General features: G+C 55.8%; 1 protein-coding gene across 7 annotated transcripts in view; it reads right to left on the bottom strand.

Moving 5' to 3' along the window:
• The window catches only part of CHST15 (carbohydrate sulfotransferase 15), a 69,555-nt gene extending 50,803 nt beyond the window's left edge, over window positions 1–18,752 (bottom strand). For 4 of the 7 annotated variants that reach the window (XR_009544615.1, XR_009544614.1, XM_007519680.3 and 1 more), the window contains exon 1: window positions 17,779–17,936. The gene's annotated coding sequence lies outside the window, so the exon portion shown is untranslated. Of the gene's footprint in view, window positions 1–7,708; window positions 7,997–17,491; window positions 17,614–17,778; window positions 17,937–18,627 lie in introns of those variants that run through there. The other 3 variants (XM_060171110.1, XM_060171109.1, XM_060171112.1) reach the window with 3 other exon arrangements.
• Window positions 18,753–18,953: the final 201 nt, after the last annotated feature.

The raw sequence follows: 18,953 nt of genomic DNA, 5'->3' as shown, positions 1-18,953 counted from the left end.
CTCCAGATGGGACTGTTTGCCCAGAAAGAAGCTCAGCTCTCAGAAAGGAGAGGAGCTTGACAGACCTCACTGAAGTGCTTCAGGGCCAGTGAGAACAAAAGTTCAGAGAAGCCAGGTGAGCAGCCCCAAGACACAGAGAAGACAGGGAACCCTAGCACCAGAGGCGGGCGGACCTTGAGGTGAGAAGTGGCACTCCCTGAGGTCAGGCATCCTGAGTTCAAGTCCCAGGCACTAGACTAGGATGTAGACAGGGGGACTCTCTGGCCACGCTTTTCACAGCTGCAAAGCAGAAGTGCAAGTCACGTGGTGAGAGTGGATGGAGGCAGCACTCACTGAGTTTTCAATAAAGGAATGGGCTGTCCAAACCTGGAAGCAATCCAGGTGTCCCAACAACAGGTGAGTGGCTGAGAAAGCTGTGGTCTATATACATAATGGAATACTATTTAGCTATGAAGAATGATGAAGTCACCTTCTTCACCTCCTCTTGGATGGAGCTTGAAGGAATCATGTGAAGTGAGATTAGTCAGAAAGAGAAGGATGAATAGGGGATGATCCCACTCATGGGCAGAAGTTGAGAAATAAGAACAGAAGGAGAAACACCAAGCAGAACCTGGACTGGGCTTGGTATACTGCATCAAAGTAAAGGACTCTGGAGACGGAGGATAGGGTGGGGTGGGGATTTGGGGGCCTTGGTGCACGGTGGTGGGAAGGGACTCATGTTGGACTCAGACACCTGTCACAGTGAGGTGAGGAATTGTACCCATGTGCCAACAACTTGTTGTAAACCACTAACAAATAAAAGATAATCATAAAATTGTAGGTTGGGGCTTCCAGGAGGCGTGGTTTATGGAGTAGCCACAATCAGATCTTCGCTCTCCCCGATACAACTATTGTGCACAAGAGATCGAACTGGACACAGAATCTACAGCTGAAAAAAATTACAGCCTCAGGTCCTGCCACCTTCCAGACATCAAGCTGCAGAGGCCCCCATGAGTCCACCCCGACTTCTCTGGGCAGACAACCTCACCTCGCATCTCCAGAGCTCTGGTCCACTAGGGAAAGACAGAAACAGGCTGGGGGTGTGGATCCACCTGTCAATGCCCATGCTCAGTGGAGAAGCAGCTACAGAAGCCAGAACCTACCTTCTGCTCCCCATAAACAACCTTGATTCATACTCCCAGCAGGGGAGAAGTGATAGGATGTAATTCTGTAATATGGAAATATAAAAAAAATTAAAAATAAAAAATAAATTTAAAAAAATGATAGGTTGTTTGGCTCAGAAGTCTTTTCCCAAGGTCCTGTCCTGGGCTCTGTTGGGATAATTTCCTTTTTAAAAAATATTTATTTGGGGAGTCGGGCTGTAGCGCAGCGGGTTAAGCGCAGGTGGCGCAAAGCGCAAGGACCGGCATAAGGATCCCGGTTCGAACCCCGGCTCCCCACCTGCAGGGGAGTCGCTTCACAGGCGGTGAAGCAGGTCTGCAGGTGTCTATCTTTCTCTCCTCCTCTCTGTCTCCCCCTCCTCTCTCCATTTCTCTCTGTCCTATCCAACAACAACGACAACAATAATAACTACAACAATAAAACAACAAGGGCAACAAGGGAATAAATAAATAAAATAAATATTAAAATATATATATATTTATTTATTCCCTTTTGCACCCCCAGATCTGGGGAGGAGGTGCGACCATCACCAAAAGCACATCTAGAGGCTCAGAGCTGGGGGGCAGGAGGGCACACTGGGGCTTGGGAGTGAGCCCTAAAAGCCTTTGTTTCTGCTCTGGTGGGGGGTGGCTGTAGGAAGGGGCTCTCCGTGGGTGCCAGGGACCCCCAGCCAGGGCCAGCTACATGCCCTAGAGCCACAGGGATTTCAGTTTTTCAGCAACTTGAGCACTGATGCAGGAGGAGGAAGCAGCTAGCACCCGGCAGAGTCTACAGTTCTGTTTTGAACACCCAAAGCAGACACCCCACCCCCAGCACCTTGGGAGAGGAGGAGCATGCAGATGGAAACACAGAAAGCAACACAGGCCTTCCAGTTTTAACAGGCCTGGTGGAAACCAATTTTAATTGCCAGTCAGCTGGAAAGGAGCCGGGTACACTCAAAGATGAACAGGCATGGGGAAGCTTATGGAATTCTAAAGTACTTCCCAAGTAAAGTGGATGCCTGGGCTTAACAAAATCAGAGGGAGACAGAATAACGGCTGAGTGAGTGGGGTTGTACCACCAAGGATTTCCTGGGTGCTAGAATGTTCTGGGCTCACATCAGATGTTATCCTTGTGACTGAAGATTCTTTCTTTTTTTTTTTTTTAAACACCATTCCCACCACCAAAAGACTGTGTCCCATACCCTCTCCCTTCTCCCCCCCACCCCCCGCCCCATGAAGCTGAACATCCACCCTCACCCTCACCCAGGGTTTTTACTTTGGTGCCCTACTCCAAATTTAGTCAGATCCTGCTTTGAGTTTCCCTTTCTGTTATTCTTTCTCAACTTCTGTTGATGAGTGGGATCATCCCATACTCGTCTTTATCTTTCTGACTTAGCTCACTTAACATAATTCCTTCTAGCTCCATCCAAGATGGGTCAGAGAAGGTGGGTTCATTGTTCTTAATAGCTGCGTAATATTCCATTGTGTATATAGACCACAGCTTGCTCAGCCACTCATCTGTTGTTGGGCACCTGGGTTGCTTCTAGGTTTTCAGCTATTACGCACTGTGCTGTTATGAACATAGGTGTACACATATCTTTTTGGTTGGGTGTTATGGGGTCCTTGGGCTGAAGATTCTTAACAAAGCCTGCACTCGTTTTGCAACTTCTCGCGAGCCTGAGACTCTTTCAAAACGAAAAGCTGATATGAATCAAGGCCGTACCTAGGGGCATCCAGAAATTAAGGGACGGGGGGTGGGGGGTGTTTCCCAGAGGTAGATACAGTCACAGCTTCCAGGCAGCAAGCCCCCCCCCCTCCACAGCCTGGGCATGAGATGTGGGTGAAAATCTGGACCGGTCCCCCATCACATCATCGTGGGGGTGAGGGGTGGAAAATTCTGTCCCTCTTTTATTTCCCTGTTTGCTAAAAACGCATGGGAATGAGTGATTTGCTCATAGTTTAAAAATTAATCAGGAAACCACAAAAATGGAGACGTACATGGCTACAGCCACGAATAAACACTTGCAAGGAAAACTCTGCAGTGCTCTTCCTTTCAGGGTAGATGGGGTGGGGGGAGAGTTAGAGCTGATGGAGAGAACTGAGAGAGACAAGCTTTTGAGACACTCTAGTGGGTGGGTAGACCAGCTAGTCTTGGGCAGAATCCCTATGATGGAAAGACCGTCATTAGCGCTGATGAGGACAGACAGACTGTGTGTTGGACAGAGCTGTACCAGCATGGGCAAAATGCAAAATACTCTAAAGGAGAGAGATGGGAGTAGGGGGACCAGAGCCCCGGGCCAGCTGCTCAAGAAACCTGTGTCAGGCACAGGGAGATGGGGAGGGGGACCTGAGTCCCAACATCCTGGAGATGGCAAGGTGGCTGTGGGTAACAAGGGGTAACAAGTGGCCTAGGCCTCCAGCAGGGGAGCATCACACCAGAGATGGGAGCAGGCCTGGGAGCAGTTCAGCCAGCTAGAGCACCAGCTTCCTACTTCAGACCCCTGAGGCCACAAGTTCAATCCTTGACACCACCTTATCTTACAGTTGAGCAGTGCCTTGGTTCTCTCTCATATTAAATAAGCCTTTAAAAAGAAAAAAGAGGGGAGTCAAGAGGTAGCGCAGTGGGTTAAGTGCACGTGGCACAAAGCGCAAGGACCAGCATAAGGATCCCGGTTCGAGCCCCCGGCTCCCAGCCTGCAGGGGAGTCGCTTCACAGGCGGTGAAGCAGGTCTGCAGGTGTCTGTCTTTCTCTCCCCCTCTCTGTCTTCCCCTCCTCTCTCCATTTCTCTCTGTCCTATCCAACAACAATGACATCAATAACAACAATAATAACTACAACAATAAAACAACAAGGGCAACAAAAGGGAATAAATAAATATAAAAAAGAAAAAAGAGTGAAGGCTAGGAGACAGCATAATGATTCTGCAAAAGACCTTCATGTCAGAGGCTCTGACATCCCAGGTTTAACCCCTGACATTACCTTAAGCCAGAGCTAAGCAGACTCTGGTGTGTCCCTGTCTCTCTCTCTCTCTGTGTGTGTGTGTGTGTGTGAGAGAGAGAGAGAGACAGAGAGAGAGAGAGAGAGATCTCATTAAAATAAAATGCATTAAAAATTCTTAAGAAGAATGAAAGGAAACATCTAGGTATGGATGATGAAGGAGATAGAAGGCTGCAGAGGAAGTCTCCGTGCCTCTCTTCTCGGTTTAGGACCTCACTCACGGGTGACACATACAGAAAGAGAAAACCCAAGGTGAAACTTGGACTGGGTGTGGCGTACTTCACCAAAGCAAAGGACTCTGGGGAAGGAGGGCAAGGGAGGGGCCTTTGGGGTCCTGGTGCAGGAAGGCGGGAAAGAAACCAAGGGGGTGGGGGTGTTCTGCAGACACCTGTCATGGGGGGTGAGACACTGGGTCCCTGTGCCAACGACTGCACTGCAAACCACCATCAATAAAGTGACTGGGGCGGGAGGGGGGACTGAACCTGGGCTGGGCTGCACTAGGCTGGTGGAACATGACCCTGGGGTGAGGGGGTGGGAGGTGGCCAGAGCTGAGCACAGGACAGAAGCCCCCAGCCGCACCCCTTCCTGCCGGCCCTGGCCCTCTGGTGGACTTTGGTGAGGAGGGACAGAGGTGGGAGTGGTTAGGAGCCTGGGAATCCTCTCTCAACGTCCAAATCCAGCACCTGATCCCTCCTTCCATCTGTCTGCCTGTCAGTCTGTCTACTCATCCACACATGACCTGGATGAAAGTCTGAGGCTCCCAAGAGGGCAGGACCAGGATTTTGAGCTGAGTCATAATCACACGAGGTCACTATAATCTCACTAAGGTGGAAATGCAGTGGTGCAGAGTCCTCTTGGTGCAAAAACTGGGGACCATCTGGCAGTCTGCAGCACCCTCTCCGATGGCTTCAGAGGCCCCAGGACGGGGCCAGACCCACAAGGCTTGTGCCCGGCCCCTCTCAGAAGGGTCCCCGGCTGGCCTGCTGGCCACTCACCTCTGCAGCCTCACAGCTGCCTTCACAGCTGTGGTTTCAGCTGTTGCCCACCCTCCCTTCCTCCTGCACATGCTGACATAAAAATAGCCCCATCACAAGTGACAGGGCGGAGTAGTTCTGTCTCTTAGTCTCAGTTTCTGAGGCTCTGAGGCAGCCGTGGGGGACAGCCAGCAAGGACAGACAGGGTGACATAGGCAAGCATGACTGTGATGTGGCTGCCCAACTCTCCTGGGAGCGACAGATACCAGTAGTTCAGCTGGGCCCTAGGCCTCGTTCCCTCAGTAGGACCAGCTCAGATGTCACCTCCTCCGAGGGGACTTCCTGGCTCACCTTCCTGGCGCCCAGCCTTATCCATCACACATCACTTACTGCTCTGTCCTCTGGGACTTGTGACCTTGGCTGCTGCTGCCTGTCTCTCCCTGGAGGATGCCCACTCTGCCTGCAGGAACCCTGTCTGCACATCTGTCTGCACGGCTGGCTTTCCGGCTTCCAAGACAGAGCAAGTCTCTGTCACAAGAGGGTGACAATATTATTAGTCGTCATCATTATTTTGCCCACACATTTCCACAGTTCTTGTAGACTTGATTCTTTCTCTTCTTTCATTTCAGACACACACAGAGAGAGAAACCAAGAACACAGCACTGCCCACCATTCATGAAACTCCCCTGGGGTGCTGTACACAGTGTTCCCATGTGATGTCCGGGGAGTTGGGAGACCAGGGACAGATCATTTCATCTCTGTGGGCCTCAGTTTCCCCATGTATGGCGGCAGGGGGTGTCTGAGCAGGATAAGAGAGGGAATGGGACGGCCCCAACACCCTCGAGGCCCTCCACTGTGCGGTGAGGCCCCCAAACTTCCCACGGGCCAGCCTTACTCTAATCTGTCCTCTGCCCATTCATTCATTCTTTCATTCATCCAGCCAGCCAGCCATCTCTCTTTTTAGCTGTCCACCCTTCCACTTGTCCATTTGTCCATCTGATCCATCCATCCCTTCATCCCTCCCTCCATCTATCTATCCATCCTTACCCAAGTGGCAGGGACCAGCCAAGTGCTAATGTTAAGTGTTGAGGCCCAGGGCCAAGCAGTGGCGCACCTGGTTGAGCACATACATTACAGTGTGCAATACCTGGGTTCAAGCCCCCGGTCCCCACCTGCAGGAAGAAAGCTTCACAAGTAGTGATGCAGGGCTGCAGGTGTCTCTCTGTCTCTCTCCCTCTCTTTCTCCCTCTCCCCTCTCAATTTCTCTCTATCTCTATCCAATAACAAATAAATATTTTTTTAATTAAGTATTGGGTCCCTGTGGAGGGGAGAGCTCTGAAGCCCCCAGATATGGCACTGCCATGGGACAGACGTCAGCCAGTCAATCCCCAAACCCCCAGTCACAGCCAAGTCCCAACACAGAGGACAAATGAGGCCCCTTCAGGTGACACTGGGGGGAGGCCAGTCACAAGAGGCATGGGTGCTCAGGGCGGCCGCCAGCCCTGCCAAGTCCCGGCAGCAGTTCCTGGCTCGGCAGCTTCCTGGTGCAGGAAGGCGGTAAAGAAATCAAGCTGGGGGTGAGGGTATTCTGCAGACGCATGCAGGAATGCACCCCGGGCGCCAGGGCCCACCCCAACGCCAGGCCCAAGGCAGAAGGGGAGCATTTCTCTCATCTCGCCCAGTGAGGGCACCCCAGATCAGAGTCTACCCCGCAAAGCAGACCCTGGTTCACCCCTAGAGAGGTTCAGTGAAACCAGTGGGAACCCAAGAGGCCCCCAGGAAGCCCTAGCAGCTGAGACCTTCCCTAAGCTTCTAGAATAGAACATTCCAGCCCTGCACTTCTCCCAGAAACAGGACAGAAAAGCGCAGTCTGGGGACAGAGCCTGACACCCTCAGGGTGCCCCTGGCCCTGAGGACACCCTCCAGCTCCCACCCCAGGCCTCCCATGGTTCTTTCCACTCCCTGAACCCAGCAAAATGCTAAGTCCATAGTGTACCCCAGAGTCAGCACAGCCCAGGCTTCTGGGCTCAGCCAAATCAGATAAGATTTCATTCTCTGAATTGGTTCCTAATTTAATTACTCCCTGGGTTGGCCTGGACTTCCCCAGCCGCAGGGAAGAACCTGAAAGGCTGAGGTTGGGGGGTGGGGAAGCGGGTCAGGGGCTAGGGGGCGGGTATAGGGGCTGCAGGGGCCTTTGTCTGGTCCCAGGGGGCTGAGCAGGGCAGACTGACTCCATCTGCCCAGCCAGCCTCACTTACCGCCCGCCCTGTCAGTGCATAGGGCGACCTGGGGTTTGGCAGAGGGTGTAGAGAAAATGTTCTAGGTAAATCAGACACCACAACACAAAGCTCAAAGCTTCCTCTGCTGTGGCAGGCGCCAGGCTTGAACCTGAGTCAGCACAGGGCAGAGCAGCGTACCATTCGAGTGAGCTATTTTGTCAGTCCCCAAAAGCCCAGACTCAGTCCTGAATCTGTGCTGCCTCTCTGGGCCTCAGTTTACCCACCCACGGAGTGGGATCAGACAACTCACAACCCCCTCTGAGGCATCACGCCTACCCCAGGGGCAAGGGAAGGGCACAGGGCAGGTGACCGCACGTTGACAGCCAGAGATACAGCTGATAAAACACATTCCGGAGATGGTGGCCTGGCCCACCAGCCCGCATGCGTGAATGTTGATGCCGGCAGTTTTCACAAAAGGGAAAACAAGGCATGCGGGAAGGGTGTCAGGCCGTGGAAAGGAGTCATGTGGAGCAGTCTGGGGCATACATTATGGTGCACACATCATATGGCACAAGGATCCAGGTTCAAGCCCCACTCCCCACCTGCAGGGAGGAAGCACCGCGAGCAGTGAAGCAGAACTGCAGGTGTCTTACTCCCTGTACATCTCCTCTTCCCGCCTCAATTTCTCTCCATCCTATCTAATGAAAGAAAAAAAAAAATAGGAAGAAATAGCCACCACTCCGAGCCCTAGTGATAACCCTGGTGGCAATAAATAAATAAATAAGGATGAAGTACTGGTCTCAGAGATAGGGCAGTCGCTAAGCAAAAAGACTCATTCCCAGGTTCAATCCTCAGCATCACCATCCATCAGCCAGAGCTGAGCAGGGCTCTGGGGAGACAAATCAAATGAAAATTGTCACATAAACTTCACTGTGGATAAAACCGAAGACAGTGTGGGAGATGAGAGACACCCCCCACAGCAACCACGCGTGAAACAGCTCTGCTCACAGGAAAGTCGAGCTGGGGGGAGAGACGGGCAGACAGACAGATAAATGACAGATAGAGAAGGCAGATACAGGTGACAGACCAAACAGACAATGAATGGTAGATTAGAGCTAGATGGACAGATAATAGACAGAAGAGGGGTGGCAGAAAACAGATAGATAGAAGATATGATAGACAGACAAGAGACAGACAGACAGAGAGCTAGATGGCAGGTAGATTCCTACTACATGGGCTGGGACATGAGGAGCGAATTTGGGGACAGAGGTTGCGAGCCAAATCTCTTAAGATTTCCCTGAAATGATGCGACTGTCAGGTTGGAGAGAAAACTCACCAGGCAGGGTGCATACCCTGCCACGTTTATAGCTCAGGTTCCAGCCCCTGCACCACATGGCAGTACCAAGGCGCCAGGAGAGGCTCCGGTGCTGTCGTATGCCTGCCTCTCTTTCTCTGTCTCAATAGACTGTTGGTCAGGAAGCTGGGAAATGACATAGCTGTAGCCAGGAGGGAGGAAGGGAAGGGAAAGGAAGGAAGGATGAAGGATGCTCTCTTGTGATGCCAGCAGCTTCAGCTCTGTGACTCGACTAAAAACTGTCAGTGGGAGAACCACACGACATTATTTAAAAGAGCAGCTTCACAATGGTTCGCCCAGTAAAGCACACACTCTACCACACCCAAGGACCCGCGTTCAAGCCCCCAGTCACCACATGGAGACACTGTGCGAAGGGAAAGCTTCAGAAAAGATGGTGCAATGCTGTGATAGATTATATTCCTCTATCTCTCTCTTTTCTCTCTCTGCCTCTCACCTTCAATCTTAAAAAAAAAAAGGATTCAAGAATAGATTGGATGCATGAGGTAAACTCTGTCTTGTGAGTGTTCTGAATCAAATAACTGTGAAACACACACACACACACACACACACACACATTTCACAGGTGCAAGACTGACTTTCCAAGCTTCTGTCTTCTTTCTCTCCCAGAAACCAAGCAATCCGCTGACTCAGAGGGGAGCAGGCCTGCAGTGACTATCGATTTGTTTCGGCTTCAGCAGCTGAAAGCAAATTTGCTTCCTGCCACACCAATGGCAGCCAAGGGCTCGGCTACTTGGTTAATACAGCATTTATTTCATTCCCCGAGCACAAAGGCCATGAGGATTCTCAGCTGTGGTGGCCGGGGAGACACCATGGGCAAGGGGTTTCTCTCGCAATCTGTGAGGGCTCTCTGATGTGCTGGCTCAGTGCTCACCCTCCTCTCCTGTGTATCAATCTCCCCACTTCTCACCCCCCACGGGAACGACGGGTATAAATAGCGTCTCCAAGCTGGGGTGTCACACGAACCAGGCCGCCCCGTTCTCACAGGCTCATGTCCCGCTGGTGCCTTTAACAGGGAGCTCAGCGCCCCTCAGAGCAGGACTCCCCAGCTTCCCAAAGAGATCAGCGACCCACAGCGAGTGTGGACCGAGTCTCCTGGGACCATGTTCTCTTTATTAAAAGCCTGGGTAGGTCAGGGAAACGGCATCATAGTTCTACAAAAGACTCTCCTGCTTGAGGCTCTGAGGTCCCAGGTTCAATCCCCAGTGCCACCATCAGCCAGAGCTGAAGAGTGCTCTGATCTCTCTCTCTCTATCTCTGTGTGTGTGTGTGTCTGTGTCTGTGTCTGTCTGTCTGTCTGTCTCTCTCTCTCGTTACGATAAAATACTAAAAAAAAAAAAAAAAAGAAAAAGAAGAAGAAGCTGTAGCTGGGGAAGCAGAGAACTAGTTCGCTAAGACAGTGTGCTGCTTTAACACATGTGATCTGTCTCTCTCTCTCGTTACGATAAAATACTAAAAAAAAAAAAAGAAAGAAAAAGAAGAAGAAGCTGTAGCTGGGGAAGCAGAGAACTAGTTCGCTAAGACAGTGTGCTGCTTTAACACATGTGAGACTTGGGTTTGAGTCCCGCCTCCATGCTCTGGAGGAAGCTTCAGTGCTGCAGTCCCTTTTACTCCCTCTCTCTCTCTCTCTCTCTCTCTCTCTCTCTCTCTCTGCCTCTCTCTCTTTGAAAGGGGGGGGCAGGTAGTGGCACGCCTGTTTGAGCACACACATTACCATGTGCAAGGACACAGGTTCAAGCCCCTGGTCTCCACCTGCAGTGGGCAGGGGGAGGAAGCTTCACGAGTGGTGAAGCAGGTCTTTCTGTCTGTGTGTGTGTGTCCCCTTAACGTCCTGATTCCTCTCTGTCTCTATCCAATAAATAATAATTTAATAAAATTCGTTTTAATGAGATAGAGATTAAATGAAATAAAGGATCACATGGTGACCCACCAGCAGAGCAGGACCTTAGGAGAGATGACGGTGGCGTGCAAGGACAGGAGAGATGACAGTGACATGCAAGGACAGCTAGCGCCGCAGGAGGGCGCTGAGCCAAACTCACTACCCTTGGGAAAGGAATTCTTAGCGGGAACAGGCACTATCCCCAGCGCTTGCAGGCCCTCCAACTACCCATCCCCTGTGGGGATCAGCATCTGGGGAACCCAGGGAGGAAGGGCAGGTCTCCCCAGAGAGATGTCCAGCAGGGCCCGTGCTTTGCAAGGCGAGATGGGGAGAAAAGAGGCAAGGATTCCTCCGGCAGGGCCTGACAGGGATGGGGACACAGGGACCCTGGGCCCAGCCAGCCAGCTGCAGGGCAGTCTGAGCCCTGCTCTCCCATCCGTCCTTCACCCTGTGACAGCAGTTAGGTCACCAAGTGGGGGAGAATCTGAACCAGGGGAGGACTCCCAGGTGGAGAACTGAGGACAGAAGGGGACGGCAGAGTCCCTGGGCCTCGGTCACGATGTCCCCAGACCCAGGTGGCTTCAGCCTCAGAGACATGTGCCAGGAAGAGCAGCTCACACTCTTGTTCCCTTCTGAGCATAAAGCAAACGTGTGTGTGTGTGTGTGTGTGTGTGTGTGTGTGTGTGTGTGTGTGTGTGTGTGTGTCTGGAAGATTCTACATAAACAGGTTGACAAATCAGACATGATCCTCTGCAGACTGACAGTCTGACTTGGGCTTTAGAAACCACGGTCTCTATAAATCCACACCAGGACATACTTCTATCTCATCATGTAAATATTTACATTCCAAACAAAGGACGTGCGCCACAAGACACGCTGTCACAGTAGCTACGAGCCCAGCTACAAGATGTGCTAGCAGCTTCCTGCCTGAGCACAGAGCTGCTGTCTGTGCTCCCCAAACACCAGCCAGAGGCCCACACCATGGCACAGAGGCCCCTCTCAGAGAAAATCAAAGCCCCAAACTTCACATGGGGAAGTTCCAGCTGCCACCTTAGACCCTCAGTGACAAGATGGAGGTGTCCCGCACCAACCTACCAGCCAGAACTTTTTTTCTGTCCTTGGTTGCACACCCTAGAGCCCCTACACCCAGAAATATATCACAGCCCTTCTGCCAGGAGAAAGGGGGTCTCCAGAGAGCCATTTTGACTGATGCATTAGTTCACCAAGCAGCAGCCTCTGGAGTTTCTGTGTGGGCCCCTGCGACCAGCCTCTTCTCCCTTAGGGGCTCCCTAAGTGGAGGCACAAGAGAGTGACACCCAGGGAACTAAAAATGTGGTAGAAAGGGAGTGAGAGGCGGGGGGGGGGGGGAGGCAGTGCCACACCTGCTTAAGTTCATGTCACCGTAATGTGCAAGGACCCAGGTTTGAGCCCCCTCTCTCCACATGCAGAGGGGGAGCTTCATGAGCAGTGAAGCAAGTCTGCAAGTGTCTCTCTCCGACTCCCGCTCTATCTTCCCCTCCCCTCTCAATTCTTCTCTGTCTTAGCAAATAAAATAGAAAAAAAAAAAAAAAAGGAAGAGGAAAAAAGCAACCATCTAGGAGTTCAGGAGTGGAGGATGGCACAGGGACATAGGGACATGGTACATGGGTGGAGAGGTGTGAAAGAAGAGGTGATAACAGAGGGGTGACAGGGCAGAAAGGCCATTATCTTTCGGGGGAAGCCAGGAGACTGAGGAGGACTCTCCACCTGTGATTGCTGCCCAGCCAGCACCCCGGTCTTGTGACTCGTGACGGTGTCCAAGTTCACAGTGGCCTGGAGGCCCCTCTACCTGCCCCCTCCACGGGCTCATCTGGCCAGGCTCCGCAGACCCTCACGCTTTGTGGAGAAGAGCGGACGGAGGATGTGGACTGGCCTTCCCCACACAGAGCAGGCAGGCCAGCCCACAGGAGAAGCCCCAACAGGAAGCGGTAAGGTGGCTTCCCCATTCTGCATGGGGTGGGCAGTCAGGTGGTCTAGCCACCACACACACACCTTTCAGTGCAAGGCCCGCTGGGCCTGCCACATTGTCTAGCACCCGAAAACAAACATCACCTGTCTGCCTCCACCCACTTGGATCTCCTCCCCTTTGCAAAGCTCCAGAACTCAACTAAGAAAAGGGGGAGATTCAGAAGTCGGGCGGCAGCGCAGCGGGTTAAGCCCACGTGGCGCAAAGCACAAGGACTGGCCTAAGGATCCTGGCCTAAGCCTCCGACTCCCCACCTGCAGGGGAGTCGCTTCATAAGCGGTGAAGCAGGTCTGCAGGTGTCTATCTTTCTCTCCCCCTCTCTGTCGTCCCCTCCTCTCTCCATTTCTCTCTGTCTTATCCAACAACAACGATGACATCAATAACAACAACAATAATAACAACAACAACAATAAAAAAAAGGAAAAAGAAAAGGGGGAAATTCAACAGGGAGGACTCACCTGAACCCCAGACTGTCCTATTCCTACTGCTCAAATCACCCCAACAAGGGAGAGATTAGTATGATACTTCTTTTTGACAGGCTGAGGAACTGAGGCACAGGGAGGTGATACCACTGGTCCAGGGTCGCATGAATGGAGCAATGCAGCATGGGAGGGACTTGAATCCAGGCTCTCTCCACGCTTTCCATCAACACCCAGACTGAAGGGACACGTGCCCAGCAGGCACCAACCACTGGGCACCTCCTAGAAGGCTCTTGCCGTGGAAGTAGCTGACCGGCGTGGCATGCAGACTCAGGACTCGTGCCAAGGTGACCGACCAGCTGGGTCCTGGACACAGCTGCCCAGGCTGCCAGGGCACGTGGCTGTCACAGCTCTCAACGCACCCCATCCCTGCCTTGGCTGGCCACAGCTCTGCCTCCTGCCCCACACTTGCAGAGACTGCCAGGCCCCGAACCTTGCAGGAGAGAAGGATGGTACTGGCCTCGGGGCTCCATCTGATTCTCCGAAGGCATAGGGGTACTTTCCAGTCACCTGGGCGCCGCCCGGCCTCTTTCAATATTTTCAGCGCAAACACAATTCTGGACGGCAGCCAAGCTCCCATTCTAATGACACCCTCTGCTTTTGAGGATCTGCCAGCCTGCCTTCCTCACAGACCCACAGGCCCTGGCCCTGGGAGCCTGCCAGAAATATAAAGGAGGCCTCCAGAGGGTCTGCCCCTGCAGAAAGCACACTGCCCCCCCTTCCCAAATTCCACCAGGGACTCTTGAAACTGGGGCAGGGGGTGGCTCAAGATACAGCATGGCGAAGCCGCTCGAGCAGACTTCCCCATGTCCCTGTGTCTAACTGCCTGTGAGGACGGCGCCCAGGCTGGCATCGCACAGGGCAGCTGACTGTCCTGATGGAAAAGGCATGTAAGGGGCTGAAACCACAGCCCAGGTCACCCAGCCTCATTCGATGTCCGTGAAACCCCTGGAGGAAGAACATTCTCGATGCCAGTGCTTCCTGCAGGAGCCGGCACAGAGAAGTGGACGTGGGGATCCAGACACATCCCTCGCCACGAGCTAAGACATCCCCCCCCCCCGAGCTGGCACAGAGGGAGTGCAGAGGCCTGGGCTCCTGGGTGCCCCATCCTGCACACGAGGTCAGGTGGGGGGGGATGCAGTGGCTTTGACCTGAACCCCCACCCAGGGTCTGGCTACCACCCCCCACCCATCTCAAAATTGCCAGTCAGCTATGTTATGTAACTGATGGGAACACACGTCTCACCCCCAGGTGAGCCCCCCACGCCAGGGTGCTGACTGTGCCCCGCACCTGGGGGAGGTCCCAGTCCCATGAAATCAGCAGACACTGAAAGCCTGCCTTCCTCCCGCTGCTCCCCCACCCCACCCCACCCCACCCCACATGCTGACTCACTCCGCCTCCCCCTTCTGGTTGCTCTTCTCCCCCTTCATGGCCCCTCCTCCTTCCCCTGGATCCTTCCTCCTGCACATCCAATGGACTGAAGTCCAGCAGCAACGATGTGTGATCTGAACCTCCCTGCCCTCTGACTGAGCCCAAGGGATCACACCTGGCTGACCAGCCTGGCACAGGGCCAGCTGGGGACCAGGAGTAGTCCAGCAAATGACAGCTATTGTGATCAAAATGCCTTCCTTCCCCACGACCCCACCCCAGGCCCCAAGCCTAACAAATTCTAGGCTGGATCAAACACACACACGCACACACACACCTGACTTTTCCCACTACCTCTCTAGTCTGAATGAACTCACAAATAATGTCACCTTCATAAAAACAGGGGTGTACACATCTATCACTCTGTCCTGAGGTTTTGCTCTAACAGAGGAGCTGTCTGGAAAGAAACGGGACTCCCACACCCACAGATGCCAGTGCAGACAGTCTGGACCCTCACACCTGCAGACCAGTGGGGAAGGCGGGCAGGTGCGCCCTGGCCATCACATGCAGCCAGAGCCACCCTCCGCCGCCTCCCAGAAACGGAAGAGGGTGCCCAGGGGCTGAGGGCAGAGAGCGGGGCCATACTCCACTCGCGAGCTGTGGGGTTTGGGTCAGACACCCTGCCTGCCCTGAGCCTCAGTTTCCACAGCTGTGAAAGGTGACTCCAGGTCCCTGGCACGGCCAGCTGGGCTATGTGTCCAGCAAATAACTCCAGGTGTGTTGCCATCCTCCTCCTGTGGGAATCTGGGCACCCAGTTACTGTCTGGTCACTGTGCCACCTCCAGGGCATCCACTATGGGACCCAGTTGGTCAGGGAAGTGGTGTGAAAAGTGCACAATGGAAATCTGCCCATCAGTCCTCTGGCCGATGGGTCTCACACCTGTCCACCTGTCCATTCTCGGTCCCTCACCCCCCAGGGGAATGACTCAGGGGTCAAAGCTCCTGGACCAAGGGGCTCCTTCCTCAGGACATGAGCACAAGGCCAGATGCCAAAGCTCCTGGCAGAGGGTTCACTCCAAGTCCAGAGACTTCCACAGCAGGAACACACTTAGATTTTCAAGCAAGAGAATCCTCTTCACAAGGAGGAAGACCCTGCAAGACCAGTCCCCCACCCCCACCCCACTGGCTGGAACTCAAGCACAGCCCCTGTGTCCTTCCTCTCCCTCTCCCCAACGAAGTCCACTCATCCGGATCCAAGGTGACCCTGGACAATCTGCAGTGGCAGCCCAGCGCTCCCAGCTCTTTCAAAGGGCCTGGGTCCCCTGCAGCCCAGTTGGTCAGCTCCCAGTCTCATGCAGGCTCTCTGAAAACTCCAGGTAACCTTGCCAACCCCACCTAAGCTTCCCAGCAAGCAGTGCCTTTCCTCTGCTGGGTCCCACCTTGCCACACTCCCAGGTATGAAGAAAGTTACAGCCTCCAGGGAGACGCCATGCCTCCTAAGCCAAGGGCAGGGCTGGGGTCCCTGGCCTGGGCAGAGGGCTCAGGCATAGGCAGCTCTAGTTGGCAATGAAATTCAAGGAAGGCCTGGGGCCACTGTGGGCACCCCTTGTCCCATTAGGTCCTGTGGGTGACACCGCAGGCTCCACAACCAGAGAAGAGACGCTTAGAAACAAGTCCTTCCAGTGACACCCCCCACCCCACTCCTGGGGCTCAAGCTGGACCCAGAGCCAAGCTCATCTGTACAAGCTGCTGCACCTCCCTGACTCAGTTTCCCCATCCTGGAGGGGTCTGGAGCAGCATCCTCTAGTTCAGCCCAGCTTTCAGGGATGCTGGGGGGGGGGGGTGAGGTGGGAAGCAAACCTGGTCACAAGAGAGAGAGGGAAAGGCATTCTTGCTCAAGTGCTGCCTGGACCCAACCGGTAGAGCAAATCCTCCTCCCTCCCTCCCCCTCCCCTCTCTTCCTCCCCCTCCTCCTGGTCCTGTCTTGGAGTGAAGGGGCCCAGAATTTGCAACACTGGGGAGGCAGGGTGCAAAAAGCTGGGGGAGGAGAAACAGGTGGAAGGGCCCTGGAGAACCTTGGTGTGAATCCCCAGGCCTGAGGGTCCTCCTAAGACCCTGAGGTGCCCCTCTCAAGATCCACTTTCTGTCCTCAAAACCAGGTGCACACACACACACACACACACACACACACACACACACCCCTCCTGGCGACACCTCCTTGCCTCTCAAGACAGCTGATAGGAGTCCTGGGGTTGCTTCCAGAAAGTCCCAAGCTCAGACCCTAACTCATCCAGCGACATACAACAAAGGGTGGGGGCAAGATTAAGGGTGTCAGGAGCAGGACTCAGTCACACACACACACACACACACACACACACACACACACACACACACACCTCCCAGCCTCCTCCATCTGCATCGCCCCTCCCGGCGCGAAGCACGCAGCCAGCAGCAGCACACACAGCTTGTCACTAGCCGCAGCCTTCCGCGTCTACACCCGCGTCTACACCGGCCTGGCGGAGTGGGAGGGCAGCCGGAGCCCGGAATCTAATCACACATGTCCGCCAGCCAAGCGCCTGGCTGGAGCGGCGGGGAGGCGCTGCCTTGCGCTCCATTCATTCCCGGGAAGAGGCTCCCCTGATGCAGGGGGGTGGCGGGCGGAGAGGCTCCCCAGATACAGGGGGTGCCGGGCGGGAGAGGGAGGGAACGAGCAGGTCTCTGTCGCCCGCAGACACCGCGTCCTCTCCACCCGCGCAGCCCCGCGACTCCGCTCCAGCGCTCGCGTCGCCCCCGCAGGGACCACGGCCACAGGATCCCCAATCCCCTCGCTCCGGATTTCTCCTCCCCCGGATCCCTGGATCCTCAGTCCCCCCAGATCCCAATCCCCGCAGCCCTGGATCCTCATTGCTCAGATCCCCGCAGCCTCACGCCCCGGAACCCCCCGATTCCCGCAGCCCCGGCCCCCCAGCCCCGCAGCCCCAGGTCTCCGCAGCCCCAGCCCCCCAGGCCTGCAGCCCCCCCATTCCCCGCAGCCCCGGCGCCCAGCCCCGCAGACCTGCCGCTCCGCTCGCCGCACCCAGGCCGTGCAGCTGAGCGCCGGCAGCTCCGAGTCACGCCGGCCGCGGGGCTGGGAGGGCGGGGAGCGCGGCGGGGCCCGGGCGGGCGGAGGGGGGCGGGGAGCAAAAGTTCAGGCCGCTCGGACGTCCTCCCAGGCCCGCCCCCCTCGCCCCACCCGGAACCCGGAGCCCAGGGCTGCCCCCCCCCACCCACTCCCCCTCCTGGAGCAGCCGCAGGGCCGGGGCAGCCGCATACCGCGGGGGCGGGAGTGGGGCCGCCGCCTACCTGCCCCGGGCGCCCGGGAAACTTCCCGAAGTGCGCGCCGGCCGAGAGCGCGCCCGGGAGGCCTGTGCCCGCTGCTACGCTGCGCCGCGTTTGTCTGTCCGTCCTCCGCCCGCGGGACCGGGAGCCTAGCCAAGGGGCGCCCCGACCCCTCTGCCCGGCCGTACCCGGGGCTCCTGCCCGCGCGCGCTCCCGCCGCCTGAGCTCTCGGCCTCCCCGAGCCCCGCGCACCCCAGCCCCGCCGCCGCCGGGCAGCTCTCCCTGCGGGTCCAGGACAAGGCAGAGGGGAGGCGCGGGAAGCCCCCGGAAGGAGGGGCGCAGGGCCCGGAATGGCCTGGGCTGCTGCGCTCCAAGTTCATTGTCTGCTGCGCGCGGGGAGAGAGAAGCCGCCAGTCACCACCACCCCCCACCCCCGCCAGGCCCCCTCTTGGCTCCCTGAGCCCCGCCACCCGCCCAGCCTGCCCCCACCCGGATCTCCACACCCCCGCACCCGGACTCCCAAACGACTCCCCTGCTGGCCAGGCCAGCCCCCCACCCGCCTCCCCATGCCCCCCCCCCACGTGGCTCCCCGCGCCCGCCCCCATTCCTCCAACCCGGATCCCCCACCTCCCCCAGCCGGCCGACCTCCCATGCCCCCATCAACCCGGTCCCCCATCCTCGCCGTCATGGGGGCCAGCCCCCCACCGGGCTCCACCCACCCCCCGCCCCTGCGCTGGCCCGCCCGGCCAGCCACCCACCTCCCCACTCCACCCAACATGGAACCCCCCGCCCCACCCCCAGTCCCCTGCCGACCACACCCGGGGCCCCCAGCCCCTCCACTCACACCCCCGGGTCCCCGCGCCTGCATGGTACCTGGAGTGCACGCTGCCTGGGAGTCCCGCACCCACCCACCGCAACCGCGCGTCCGGGCGCATCCACCTGCCTCGAGGCGCCGGCTGGAAAAGTTTGGGAGCTTCGCCCCACTAGCAGCGGGGATAGCGCCCTCCCCGGGCGGAGCCCACACGCAGGGCCACCTCTACCCTCACCCCCACCCCGGGACGCGCTGGGGGACCTCGGGGATTCCCAGGGGCACGTAAACCAGAGCTCTCTGAGCCCTGGAACACGCTGACTGGGATGAGGTTTTATCATTATTATTGTTATTATTTATTTTTATTTTTTCTAAAGAATTGAGTGGTCTG

This window comes from Erinaceus europaeus, chromosome 14 (assembly GCF_950295315.1).
Source record: "Erinaceus europaeus chromosome 14, mEriEur2.1, whole genome shotgun sequence".
In the NCBI taxonomy this organism is placed as follows: domain Eukaryota; kingdom Metazoa; phylum Chordata; class Mammalia; order Eulipotyphla; family Erinaceidae; genus Erinaceus; species Erinaceus europaeus.
Note: the sequence above shows the minus strand (reverse complement) of the source record. Positions and strands in the feature narration are given on the sequence as shown.